This window comes from Bos javanicus, chromosome 20 (genome assembly GCF_032452875.1).
Source record: "Bos javanicus breed banteng chromosome 20, ARS-OSU_banteng_1.0, whole genome shotgun sequence".
Classification (NCBI taxonomy): Eukaryota; Metazoa; Chordata; class Mammalia; order Artiodactyla; family Bovidae; genus Bos; species Bos javanicus.
This window is the reverse complement of record NC_083887.1, coordinates 8,733,220-8,747,916: the sequence shown is the minus strand read 5'-3', so window position 1 is coordinate 8,747,916 and position 14,697 is coordinate 8,733,220.

The window sequence follows — 14,697 nt, the reverse complement described above, 5'->3', positions numbered from 1 at the left end:
TAGGAGCTAGCTGTGTATACTCTACCCACAGGAATCCTTAGATACTTCCACATTTCAGACTCCAAGCTCAATTCCCTCTTTGCCCCCAAGAAAGAAGGAAAACCTCTTCCCAGCCCAAGGCCCTTCCCTTTCCCATCCCTGGATGTCAGGTGCATGAGCACCCATTTCCTTCGTGGCAATACTTTCCTTATATCAAAGATACCTAGGACAAGCATGTGAGTCTTCAAACACTGCCCCAAATCAAGGTTGCACCATCTTAACTCTGGGGTAGAACACCAATCGCCCAGGCCATCTACTGCTGCTTCAAGCTTGTCTATCTCCATATTACAGACCCCACTCCTTTGGTCTTGAGGTAAAAGGAGGTCCAGGCCTGCATGACCTTCCTGCTGTGGTTCCTGGATTTTTACGGACACTTCTTGGGGGGGAAAAAAGACACCTAACTCCACTGACACATCATTTTCAGGCAAAGGACAGTCTAAATCCAGATACAGAAGCTTTTTTTTTTCATTAGCTTTTCGAAATACTACACTTACATTATCAAACAGAACATTTAATATGTTATTCTGAAGCTTTTGCATTTGGAGCTATTACCGTACTTTATTTTGAGCAAACTCCAGGAGATAGTAGAGGACAGGGGCACCTGGCGGGTTGCAGTCCAGGGACGGGGTTACAAAGAGTCAGACACATCTTAGCGACTGAAAAACAACAACAAACCCTACTTTATGGGCTTCCTTGAGAAAAATGGTTTAATGTTTTCTTTACAAATACATTACTAAAACGATTCATCCAAGTGGTCCACCCTCAAACAAAGAGAAGTCTTACCTTAAAGACAAGTGTTTCACTGTTGAGTATCTCATTTCCTCAGAGTTCTGCTCTCAGCCAGATTATGTGTTAGATATGCATTGCTTTTCCCTAAGTGTATCCTCAGTTGTTTAGAAATAGCCAAGAGCATTTTAAAAACATTAAAGAACTATTTTATTAGAAGGTATTTTAGCGTTCTATTACCACTGAATACATAATACCTCTTGGCAGAAACTCTATCAAGGATATTAGACATATAAGCAGGGCTTCCCTGAGCAGCAAGTAAAGAGTCCACTTGCAATGCAGGACACACAGGTTCGATTCCTGAGCTGGGAAGATCCCCTGGAGGAGGATATGGCAACCCACTCTAGTACTCTTGCCTGAAAAATCCCATGGACAGAAGAGCCTGATGGGTGACAGTCCATAGGGTCACAAAGAGTTGGACACAACTGAGCCCGAGCACCAGAGAAGACAATGGCACCCCACTCCAGTACTCTTGCCTGGAAAATCCCATGGACCGAGGAGCCTGGTGGGCTGCAGTCCATGGGGTCGAGAAGAGTCAGACACGACTGAGCGACTTCACTTTCACTTTTCACTTTCATGCATTGGAGAAGGAAATGGCAACCCACTCCAGTATTCTTGCCTGAAGAATCCCAGGGACGGGGGAGCCGGGTGGGCTGCTGTCTATGGGGTCGCACAGAGTCGGACAAAACTGAAGCGAGTACACAAGATACACACCCAAGACTTATGAGCTAAAGATCCTATCTAAACACCAAGGGAACCACTTTTTGGACAGTCAAGAACCATTTGGCATTCACATGTGTACCCCCAGAGATTTTTATTTATATTACTCAAGCAATAATTTACAAGTTCAGGGACACTTACATTTTTAGTATAATAGTACTCAGGGTATAACTCAAACTATCTTCAATCATCTATTCACTGACATCTCTCCTCTGCTTCAGACAAGCAAGTTTAGACGAGTTTAGACTTTCCACCAATGTATCAAGTTTTTTCTTTACTCTTTGCAATAGAAAACTTTAAAAAATATTTTTATTACTATTGTTAGGTGCTTAGTCATGTCCAACTCTTTGAGACTCTGTGTACTGTAGCATGCCTGGCTCCTCTGTCCATGGAATTCTCCAGGCAAGAATACTGGAGTGGGCTGCCATTCTCTTCTCCAGGGGATCTTCCTAACCCAGGGCTCAAGCATGCTCTCCTGAATTTCAGGCAGATTCCTTACCATCTGAGGCACCAGGGAAGCCCAATGACTATTACTGTTACTATTAAATGTTACTATTTAACTGAAATTTTCAAAGAGAATATTTTGCTAGCCACTTCAATGGATTGTTGGAAAATCAGCTGAGATAGTAGGGTAAGGATAGAACAACTTTTAGGAAACTATGTATAAATTATTATCATTACTATCTTGTTAAGGTGGGAGACCGGTAGATAATGGTACAAATGGCATTTAATATATGGCCTGTGAGAATGGAAGGAAGAAGAACTAATGTGTATTGAGACTAATTTGGCAATCAGTATATCTTAATCCTCACAACCAATGTATGATATTTATATTTTAAAATACTTAACTGAAGATAACAGAAGTTAAATTACTTGCCTTATAGCAACAAAGTTAATAAAAACCTGAGCGGGACTTCAACACAAAAGAGAGGGCTTAGGAAAGGAAACATAAGCAGAAAAGTAGCAAAAAAAAGGACTGTCCAACCTACATTCCACAGTTGCCTGTCTAACTTTGCCTGGTTCTCTCTTAAGTGAAGAATGTGAGAGATGTCCTTCTCTAGCCCTTGCAGTTCAGCCTCAGCCCCAGAGACCACCCAAGCGCTGTGGACTCTGGCAACTCGACTGTGAGAGTGAGAGCTGGCACTTGGAGTTGGTATGCTGTTGCAGGTCAAATGTCTGGTGAATCTGCTCTCAAGCCCTGAGGATCCACAAACCCACCAGCTACAGCTTCCTCCAGCCTCCAGCATTCTGCCCAGGTGATAAAACTGAGGTTCTAACTGCGCTTTCCCATCTGAGTTCGGGCAGGATGAGGTTTTGCCTCATATGAAGGTCTGATAAGGGTCTGCCGTAAATAAAAAGTACCCAAGGTGAAAACAGGCCACATGCTGCAAATATCCAAGAGGGCCACAATTTATCAACGGAGGAGCCTGGTGGGCTGCAGTCCATGGGGTCACTAAGAGTCGGACACGACTGAGCGAATTCACTTTCACTTTTCACTTTCATGCATTGGAGAAGGAAATGGCAACCCACTCCAGTATTCTTGCCTGGAGAATCCCAGGGACGGGGGAGCCTGGTGGGCTGCCGTCTATGGGGTCGCACAGAGTCGGACACGACTGAAGCGACTTAGCAGCAGCAGCAGCAGCAGCAGCTTGACTGGAGTCACAGAGCAAGAACACAAGTCCGAGAAGAGGAAGGTACGATGAACTTGTTCCAACTGCTGACTCTGTGATTGTTAGCTGACGTTTTTAGCTTCTTTGGACTTTACTTTCCTCATCTCTAAAATGAAGGTAAGGATACCCATATGACTAGGTTTTTTGTAATAATTAATTTAGATAATCTTTGTCAAGGATCAGGAACAGAACTTGTTCTATAAAAGGCATAAATAAATGCCATATACCATGGATTCTAAAATGCACATTCATTTTCACATTTTAACATCTCTGAAATTGGAATGAATTTTGTGTTGCATTACAGTTTAGTCAACAGGATTTCCCCCCCCCCCCTTTTTAATGGTACGTAGTGGTACAGTCAATGGCATCTTAAGTTTGATTAAATATCAAAATATCAAAAAAAAAAATATCTTTCTCTTACCACAGACTTCAAGAACATGTTTTATTCCCTCCCAAACCTGACAAGTCATATAGCAAAATAAAGCAGAAGTAAAATAATGGACAGTGCCTTATAACCATTTAGAACAATTGAGAGTAATTTCCCCCCTATTTTATGCCATAATTCCACTTTTAGGGTTGTGAAAAGAGCAACTGAGATTTTTGTGAAAGGGTAAGATCTTTAAAGAGGCTCTCTTTTGCCTTTTTCACAGACAGCCTTGGTTTTAAAAAAAATGCTAACTCTAGATAATGCAGTTCTGTGAGAGGAAATATGTCCACCTTGTCTAAAACAATGTTCCAGTTAGATTATACTGGTTGATTCTGCCAAATCATCACACAGGATAAATTGTTTTGGTCCGAGTCCTGGTTTTAAAACTGATTCATGTGAGAAGAGCCAAGGGCAAATGAGTCCTGCAAACATACCTATACTCTCACTGGTCACTTGTCCCTTTGCTTCTGGGATGCCCTTTCTGCAATCCTCTCAAAATTGTTATCCCCAAACCGCCTAATAAAACAAGAGAGACAAATTTAAATAATAACTATATTATAATGCTAATAACTATTGTTAAATTTGAGGTGAAATAATGGTGAAAGTGAAAGTGAAAATGTTAGTCACTCAGTCATGTCCAACTCTTTGAGACCCGATGGACAGCAGCCCTCCAGGCTCCTCTGTCCATGGAATTCTCCAGGCAAGAATACTACAGTGGGCAGCCATTCCCTTCTCCAGGGCATCTTCCTGACCCAGGGATCGAACCCAGGTCTCCTGCATTGCAGGCAGATTCTTTATCATCTGAGCCACCAGGGAAGCCAGAAATAATGGTACCTAATTCTTTAAAGGTACATATTGTAATTTTTGTAGATAAAATGATATGTCTGGGAATAATCTAGAATTGAGGAAAATGTGTGAAGGTACAGATAAAAAACTCAGGCATGAAATTATGGAAGGTAGATGTGGGTACATAAGGGGTTCATTATACTGTTCTCTCTAGTTTTGCATATATTTGAAATTTTACATAATGAAAAGTATTTTTAATGTGCCACTGTGAAAAGTACTGCAACATATTTTATACCTAAGATGAATGAATCTTGTAGAATCTTCAAGAAGTACTAGAATGGCACACATGCATATAAATAAACTACCATTCTTTCAAAGTGGTCAAATATTTCAAGATAAAGAAATATCATAGTCTGGAGGAAGTACATATTTAAGTCAAAACAAAATTACTTCTCTCTAGTTTTCATCCAAAAATGCACCTTTGGATAGATTTGGCTCCAAACTCACCAATCTTCCTGCATCATTACTTCCGGAAGAGTCTCAGTCACCTATAACATTAATTATATTGTTAGAATATCTTGGAAACAATTGTGTGCATTCTCATGGGTCCCCTAGCACTGTTAAGGGTTCCCACTGGCACCAGGAGCTCTGTGTCTGCCATCGCATGATTTTACACTTACTAGTGCTAGCAAGTGATTTTATAAAGTTATGCATCCTGGGCTCCTCTTCTGCAGTATTTGGCTCAACTCACCTAAAGACCTTAGGTGCAAAAAACCATTATATTTTCCTAAACAAATCTGCCAGGGCAGAACCTAGGCCGAAACTGGCAGCAATGATGGCAACTTCAGGGCAAAAGCAGCAGCCACGGCAGCAGTGACCACAGCCATGTGACAAAGGAAGGTTCTGCACACAGGTACCTCTGGGACCCATAGTGGGAGGCTCTCACCCCTTCGTCTTTAGAGCCCGACTGGGGCATCTGCACAAATATTAACTCTGGCCTGAGGCTGGGACAGGAACCGCCAGCACATAGGCAGTAAACTTTGTCAGTAAATTATTACAAAATAAAACTGTACACATGAACACTGCAAGAAAGCACGTCAGGGAGTCATTATAATCTTTTGAAGTGTTTAGAACCCCAGGTTTTCCCTGCAGAAGGAAATGGCAACCCACTCCAATATTCTTGCCTGGAAAATTCCACGGACAGTGGAGCCTGGTAGACTGCAGCCCCTGGGTTCAGGAAGAGTGGAGGCTACTGAGCATACACACCCACACAGAGAGAATAGAAAGGGCCTTGTTAATGCAGAAGAGGCTGCCACTTGCTTAAATATTTCTCCAATGTTAACTCTTAAGAAGTTGAAGTTATCTTGAAAGGATAAGAGCATTCTAAGTATCATTGGGGGAACATGGATAATAAGATTTTGGTGACTTCATCAGACTTTTTCCAAGACAAAGATACTTTTATTTTGATAGTACAAGACTCTGGGACTCTAGGAATAAAATTGGCCCTGTGCACACAACTCTGTGGAACTAGGTTCCTTTCATTTTGTGACAGCTGCTACTCTACAGAAAGATTTTGATTTAGTATCTTGTTTTTAATCCCCATTTTTATTTATTTGTGTTTGGTAAGACCTAAGTGCGACAAAAGCTATTCTTCTGCAAATATGAGGTGGTACTGTGTTCTGTTAGAATCTGAATTCATTCATTGAAACATTTATTTTCAGGTTTACCAACTGTTTATTTTCACTAACATTTGAGCATGTTATTTTATAAATGACAGGATTCCAGGGTGGAAATGGAGTGCTTTTTCTCCTTTTAATTTCTATTTTAAAAAATTATGTCAGTTAAACTCCACTTCAGTGTTGTGGTTTAGCAAACTTGTGTTGCTTTACGGAAGAAGGAGTGTTAAATTTGATATTTTAAAACATGTTTCTTTATGGTTAAACATGATTTCTCAATGTTATTTTTACTTGTATTTTGCTTTTGGTATGGCCAGATAGTCAACTTGTTTTTCATAGCTCCTGATTTTCAGAAAAATCAGAATAAATTAGTTCCCTAAAAAAAAGAATCTCGGTTTTTGAAAACAGCTTCAATACTGCAAAGCACATACCCACAGACTTAGAAAATAAATTTAAAGATCAAGACATTTGATGGGAAGGTATAGTACTTACTATGAAGCTTCAGATGAACAAATTATTAATGAGGAGGCTATTTAAAAATTATTTTCTTATAGTTGAGCATGCATGGATAGAATGCATAAGCAATCACTTTAAATTTTATACAAATTATGAAGTCACATTTGGTTTCTTTTTTTTTTTTTTCACATTTGGTTTCTTTGTACCACCTCCACAAGTCATAAGAAATGTCAGAGGAAAAATTAAAATGCCATTGTATAAATTTACATTTTTAATTAAATATATTAAAATATTTTGTATGAAGAATGAAATATTTTTAGAAAAAATATTCCATGGAGCTCATTAGCTCTATAGGTGCTAAAATTTTTATTTGAAAATAATTTATCAGAAACTTATCCCAAATATTGTCTATAAAATAGACTATAAAATACTCTTAATAGCTTCAACAATTTCATCAGCAGAAGGATCCTTGTCAAAATTTAAAATTATCAAAAATTGTTTGCAACTTTTCATTTTTCAAGGGCAAGTAATGTTTCTTTGGATTGTATCAATTGAAAATAAAATTGCTAAAGGTATATATTTTAAGAACATTTAAAATGAATTTTCCTAAAAGAAAGCCACAAAATTATGATTAAGATACCACATTGATAAAGTATTATTATATTTATTGTTTTATATAAAATTATGGCATCAAAAACATTTTTTGTACTTTGTGAGTTATATTGTTATTCATATACCACCATCACCTCTGTTGTATTTTATAAGTAACAAACTGTTTTTAAAGGAAAACTTTATTTGTGATACTTTTAATGGCACTTTTTTCCTGCCTTTTTCAACAAGAGCCTGCTTTTTCATTTTACGCTGGGCCCCTCAAATTATCTAGCTTGCCCTGTTCACAGAAAAGGATATTTTATATGTTTTACCTGATTAAGGGAATAGCTATATTTCTAGATGTAATCAAGGCCGTTAAATCTATTCATAGTGCTGTTATATGGAAGAAGAGAAAAGCTGTCTCTTACAAATGTTTAACCAATTTCTGTAAGCCAAGCATTATAGAAGATTCTAGTTCGGTGGGATAGTGGGGACAATAAGATGAGCTATTGTCTGACACAGATAGCAAAACTGCAACAACAAACTAATTTTTTTCAAGGTCACAAGTAATTTAGACTTGGCATTAAATCTCAAGTCTCTCAAATCTACCTGGTATAGTTTTTACCCACCAATTCTTTCTGATTGTATCACTAACAATTCAGAAAGTGCTCTAGGTATTTCAAACAGTATAATGTGAGTAATGACCACCAAGGAAAACCCATTCAAAGGTGCTGGAGCAATGGAAGGAAACAGCTATTGCTGGAGGAGAGATACCCCTGCATTCTCCCTTCCTCCCTTCCTCTCTTCCTGCCTTTCATCTTTCACTCCAGATTCCCATTAGCAGAACTGAATTTTAAGTCAGCAGACAGAGAGCCTGGAAAACTCGGTCTGTAGGAGTCAGTCCTCTATGATATTGAGCAGAACAGGGGAAGGGTGAGCAGGGGATTGAAAGCAAATGACTGGTGCACTGAATAAGCCAGGGCTGATAACTTCTTTAGGTCTGAGAGCTTCCTGAAAATCTAAAAAGTGCTGGTAGTCAGCTATTACTGGCAGTCCTCAGTTACTGAGATAATGCATGTAAAGCCCTTAGCGCAGAACAGGGGATAGAATAAGTCGAGCTTACATCATCCTCATCATCATCATCATTACTTATCACTATCACTACTATTAAATGGGAAGAGGTTCCCTGGTGGCTCAGATGGTAAAGAACCACCTGAAATACAGGAGACCTGGATGTGATCCCTGGATTGGGAAGATCCCCTGGAAAAGGGAGTGGCTACCCACTCTAGTATTCTTGCCTGGAGAAATCCATGGACAGAGGCACCTTGTGGGCTATACAGTCCATGGGGTGGCAAACAGCTGGACATGATTGAGCAACTAACACTTTTACTTTACAGAATTATCAAGGAAACAGGAGAGTTTGCCAAAGGATGTTGAGGCCACCATTCAATATGTGAAATAAAAAGACAAAGCTGAATGTAATGCTGGTCAGTCGTAGTCTCTCAAGCAGAGCAAACTGTTGACCTTATAAAGGGTTTTTGTTTGGAGGGAACATGAAGTGCCAGGAATTGTCAGATTTTCATGGGTCAAAATTTTCACTTTCATGCATTGGAGAAGGAAATGGCAACCCACTCCAGTGTTCTTGCCTGGAGAATCCCAGGAATCGGGGAGCCTGATGGGCTGCTGTCTATGGGGTCGCACAGAGTCAGACATGACTGAAGCGACTTAGCAGCAGCAGCAAATTGGTTGACATCAACTGCAGTCCATTGCTACTCAGGTGAGACTGTTGTTGATTAGTTGGCACTCAGAGGTATGTTTATTGGAATGATTCTGTCAATGATAAGTTGATTTCATGTGGGGCTTACTGAGGCAAGTTATTCTTGACCAAGTAAATGGGTTTAAAACTGGTTTTTTGGCTACTTGTTATCTTTGCTAATAGCAAAAATCAGCCTTTTTCTAAGTTTATGGGAAGTTCTTAATTTTCAGTACTTCCTTTTGATTGTCATTTAATCAAATCTTTAGGAGAAACTTTCATGGATGGTGCAGATCTTTACCACTATTGTTGATTTTCCTTAAAGGTGAGGTTTCCTCTGTGGAAATTTTATTTTCAGTTTACATGTCTATCAGCAGGATTTTATCCTGTTCATTTGTTTGGTCTTTAAACAATTTCTTGAATCATCTGTAAGGACAGTGGCTGTACTAAAGTATCTAAAGTGAAAGTGAAGTCGCTCAGTCATGTCCAACTCTTTGCGACCCCATGGACTGCAGCCCACCAGGCTCCTCCGTCCATGGGATTCTCCAGGCAAGAGTACTGGAGTGGGTTGCTATTTCTTTCTCCAGGGGATCTTCCCAACCCAGAGATGGAACCCAGGTCTCCCGCATTGCAAGCAGATGCTTTAACCTCTGAGCCACCAGGGAAGCCCTAAAGTATCTAAGGCTCTGGAAAATACACATTTAACAATAGTGAGACAAGTAAGTATAATTGGAAGAGACTGGAAGACATTTCAAAACCATGATCCCAAATTTCCCAGACCTGATCATGAAAAAAGTCTCAAAGATCCTCAAGTCTATTTCAGATAGTTAGGTTACCTTTCCTTTAGCTTAGATAAGGATTACTGCAAATCAATTATAGTACTTGGGTATAACATATCGTCCCTGGTTGGCCAAAAGAAAATCCAAGGCCATTCTATTATCTATAACTACTGGGTTTAAAGAATTTAACCTGGTTTGTTGTGCCCCAGAGTTGGGGATGTACTATTTAATATCTTAGCCAAAGTAATGGAACATATTTTTGATAAATGCCTTTAGTAGTTTAACTCCTCTGGATAGGATCATTATTCTCAGGATTGACTCCTCATCAAAGGTTTTATACTTTTGTCCTCTTTTAAAGAAGATCTAGTCCATTTAGGATGTTTGGATTATGTTTGTTATCTATTGTTCTGTAACAAATAATCTCAAACTTAGCAGCTTAAAATAAGAGTATTCAGTTGTTTGAGGGTCAATCTCACATTGTTTGAGGGTCAAGAATCCGGGAGCAGCATATCAGGGTGATTCTGGTTTGCTGATCTACTTTTTTAGTCAAAAAACCCATTGACAAATAATGTCAGCACTTAGTTTTTGAGCCACAAAGAACATTAAATCAGCAGTTGGTACTGAAGTATCCAAAAACTGTTTTGGCCATCAAATTTCAAAAACATAATCAGACAGTTCCCTATTGGGTAAGGATTGTAGAGTTGCTGGAATAAGAGTATTTCTCTAATGGATAATAATATGAAATGAAGAAAATATTGGTACTTATAACTTACTAATTGAGGTACAAATATGAGTGTTTTTCATTAGCAACAAGGAGTTACTGTATACGATAACATCAGGTTTGAAGGTAATCATAGTACAAGATCTAAAGGTGTTTTAATATATTTGGTTCATGACTATTCTGAGGCAACTAACCTAGCATTGGCTACTGTAATAAAAGACTGGCCTTATAATAGGTATTAGGTCTTAAGTGTATGTCATGTTGAAGGGTTAAAACCCATATAGATGAATTTTCTCATGTTCATACAAAAAAAGAAAAGCTTATATAATCCAGAAAGACTTTTAAGGCCTCTGTTAAAATCTGTCTGTGTCCATGGAATTTTTCAGGGGGTGTTAGTGGTAAAGAACCCACCTGCCAATGCAGAAGTAAGAGACATGCATTCTATCCCTGGGTTGGGGAGATCCCCTGGAGGAGGACATGGCAACCCACTCCAGTATTCTTGCCTGGAGAATCCCACGGACAGAGGAGCCTGGCAGGCTACAGTCCATAGGATTGTGGACATGACTGAAGCAACTTAGCACACATCCATGGAATTTTTTGCCTGTTGCAATTCTGAGACCATAGTTACTCCTTCAGTGAGTTCTTAAATCACACGTGGTATAGGTATATTATTAACAATATCAACTATAATTTTATTGTAAGAAATTTTCTGTGATTTTTAAAAGCAATCCTTTGCAGTTCATTCTATCTGGTAGTTTCATTTGCAAAGTAAATCCCTACCTACTATATTCATAGGAATTGTGTCATAGAGAAGAAAGGAATGCCTTTCTGATAATGATTCCAAGGTATCAATAACAGGTTGGGACTTAGGGAAGGACTTAGGATTCTTAGACATTCCCATTCTTTTGCTGCTGCTGCTGCTAAGTTGCTTCAGTCGTGTCCGACTCTGTGCGACCCCGTAGACAGTAACCCACCAGGCTCCCGCATCCCTGGGATTCTCCAGGCAAGAACACTGGAGTGGGTTGCCATTTCCTTCTCCATCCCATTCTTCTAGTGCGTCCAATAAATCCATGCCTTCCATACTTTACTATATATACTCAAATTTGTCTTTTTTCACCACCTGGCACAGTTGGTCATTTTTAATTTAAGTGAAAATTTCTCTTTTTTTTCTTATTAAAAATCTATTTTAAATTTCAAACAACTTTAAAATTTTATTCTTGGGGATCTGATGAGATTAATGGTAGATGTAGTGGCTCCATAGCAACAAAAAAAGCAATATTAGTCCCTTCAAGAGGTTAGAAAAAGGAAAGGGAAATACTGGGGCTTAATGTCACCCTTGGAGTAACATCAGCAGACCAATTTGGGATAATTATCCCTCTATTCCTTGTGTCCTAAGTCACTTCAGTTGTATCTGACTGTTTTCGATCCCATGGACCATAGGCCACCAGGCTCCTCTGTCCATGGGATTTCCCAGGCAAGAATACTGGAGTGGGTAGCCATTCCCTTCTCCGGGGGATCTTCCCTACCCAGGGATTAAACCCAGGTCTCCCACATTTCAGGCAGATTCTTTACCGTTTCTTAGCCACTATCGGGCTGCCGTCTATGGAATCGCACAGAGTCGGACACAACTGAAGCAACTTAGCAGCAGCAGCAGCAGCAGCCATTATGAAACATTGATTCTTTCAATTACCATTGTATTTGCAATATCTACAGGTATTCCTAACCACAGGCTCCCAATTTTTCAGGGAATGGAGGCTTTTTTAGTTATTTTTATAGTTTATTTTTATTCATTTATTTATTTGACCACTCTGAGTCTTAGTTACTACACAAGATTCTTAGTTGTATCATGTGGGAGCTAGTTCTCAGACCAAGGATCAACCCCCCACCCACACACAGACACTGAGAGCATGGAGTCTTAGCCACCAAGGAAATCCCTTTAGTTATTTTTTAACTAGCAAGCCAAACACCATTTTCAGCTCCTTTAGTTCCTAAGACTCTGGCAGTATCTAGCCACAACTTGACTATTTTCTAAGTTAGCAATTTTACATTTCACTTTCTTTTTTATCATTAAATTACATATTTAAAATTTGACCCCATTTACAAGAGAAGACTTGTCTCTCTACTTTAGTTGTGGGTTTACTCCAGCTTCTAGAATATTTCCTGAAGTATATTTTTCATGTTTGTTTTGGTTACAATTTGAACCTTTTTACAATTTTTTCCTTTAAAATATTATTTCTGAAATTGTCTTATTGTAGGCAATTTTTAAATTTGCATAGCTCTCTTGAGACAACTTTTTAAAATTTATATAACTGGGTGGTTTAAATTTTTTCTTTCCTACCTTTCAGCTTATTAAGCATTTTCCATGAGAGGCTAAGCACTAGCCTAACTAGTTGGTATAGATATATAATAGAGAAAGTTAACTGTAACAAAATACTAAATTCTGTAACAAATTTCTGTCTGTATTCCAAAGTTTAGGAAAATCTTCAATTATATCCTTTAACTTGGCTCTAGATGATAATTTTAATTCAACCTTCTCATCTAGAAATTTTACAATAAAATTATTCTTTCCCTGAGAAAACCCTCAAAAAAGAATAGCTCATCTAGAAGGTCAAGTAAAACTGAGTAAAAAGAATGAAATGCAAGATGAATAGGTTTCAAGGTTACAAAGTTTTTGAAAGCGACTACCTTGAGTTAGAAATTTTTTGAGGTCTTAGCATTACACTTTAAGAATCTGACTATAGGTATTTTGTCTCCTAATATTATTAAAGTTCTTGTTAATGATATTAATTTAATGCTTTGGACATGTCAAACATGACATTATTAAATCAAAATAATTTTTTGCTATTTACCAAGAAAAATACAGAAGTTAGATTATAGAGCTTCTTAAAGGAAATAGAAGCTCTTCCAAAGAGAAGAAAGAGATTTGGCAGAGACAAACCCATAACACACAAGGAAGACAGGCCTCTACAGTCAGTTTACAGTGTGGGCTTTTGAAGGGTATTGCCACAGGACTGGAAAAGGTCAGTTTTCCTTCCAATCCCAAAGAAAGGCAATGCCAAAGAATGCTCAAACTACCACACAATTGCACTCATCTCACATGCTAGTAAAGTAATGCTCAACATTCTCCAAGCCAGGCTTCAGCAATATGTGAACCGTGAACTTCCTGATGTTCAAGCTGGTTTTAGAAAAAGCAGAGGAACCAGAGATCAAATTGCCAACATCTGCTGGATCATCGAAAAAGCAAGAGAGTTCCAGAAAAACATCTATTTTGACTATGCCAAAGCCTTTGACTGTGTGGATCACAATAAACTGTGGAAAATTCTGAAAGAGATGGGAATACCAGGCCACCTGACCTGCCTCTTGAGAAATCTGGATGCAGGTCAGGAAGCAACAGTTAGAACTGGACATGGAACAACACACTGGTTCCAAATAGAAAAAGGAGTTCATCAAGGCTGTATATTGTCACCCTGCTTATTTAACTTCTATGCAGAGTACATCATGAGAAACGCTGGACTGGAAGAAACACAAGCTGGAATCAAGATTGCCAGGAGAAATATCAATAACCTCAAATATGCCGATGACACCACACCACCCCTATGGCAGAAAGTGAAGAGGAACTAAAAAGCCTCTTGATGAAAGTGAAAGAGGAGAGTGAAAAAGTTGGCTTAAAGCTCAACATTCAGAAAATGAAGATCATGGCATCCGGTCCCATCACTTCATGGGAAATAGATGGGGAAACAGTGTCAGACTTTATCCCTGCAGATGGTGACTGCAGCCATGAAATTAAAGAACACTTACTCCTTGGAAGGAAAGTTATGACCAACCTAGATAGCATATTCAAAAGAAGACATTACTTTGCCAACTAAGGTCCGTCTAGGCAAGGCTATGGTTTTTCCTGTGGTCATGTATGGATGTGAGAGTTGGACTGTGAAGAAGGCTGAGCGCCGAAGAATTGATGCTTTTGAACTGTGGAGTTGGAGGAGACTCTTGAGAGTCCCTTGGACTGCAAGGATATCCAACCAGTCCATTCTGAAGGAGACCAGGCCTGGGATTTCTTTGGAAGGAATGATGCTAAAGCTGAAACTCCAGTACTTTGGCCACCTCATGCGAAGAGTTGACTCATTGGAAAAGACTCTGATGCTGGGAGGGATTGGGGGCAGGAGGAGAAGGAGACGACAGAAAATGAAATGGCTGGATGGCATCACGGACTCGATGGACGTGAGTCTGAGTGAACTCCAGGAGTTGGTGATGGACAGGGAGGCCTGGCGTGCTGCGATTCGCAAAGAGTTGGAC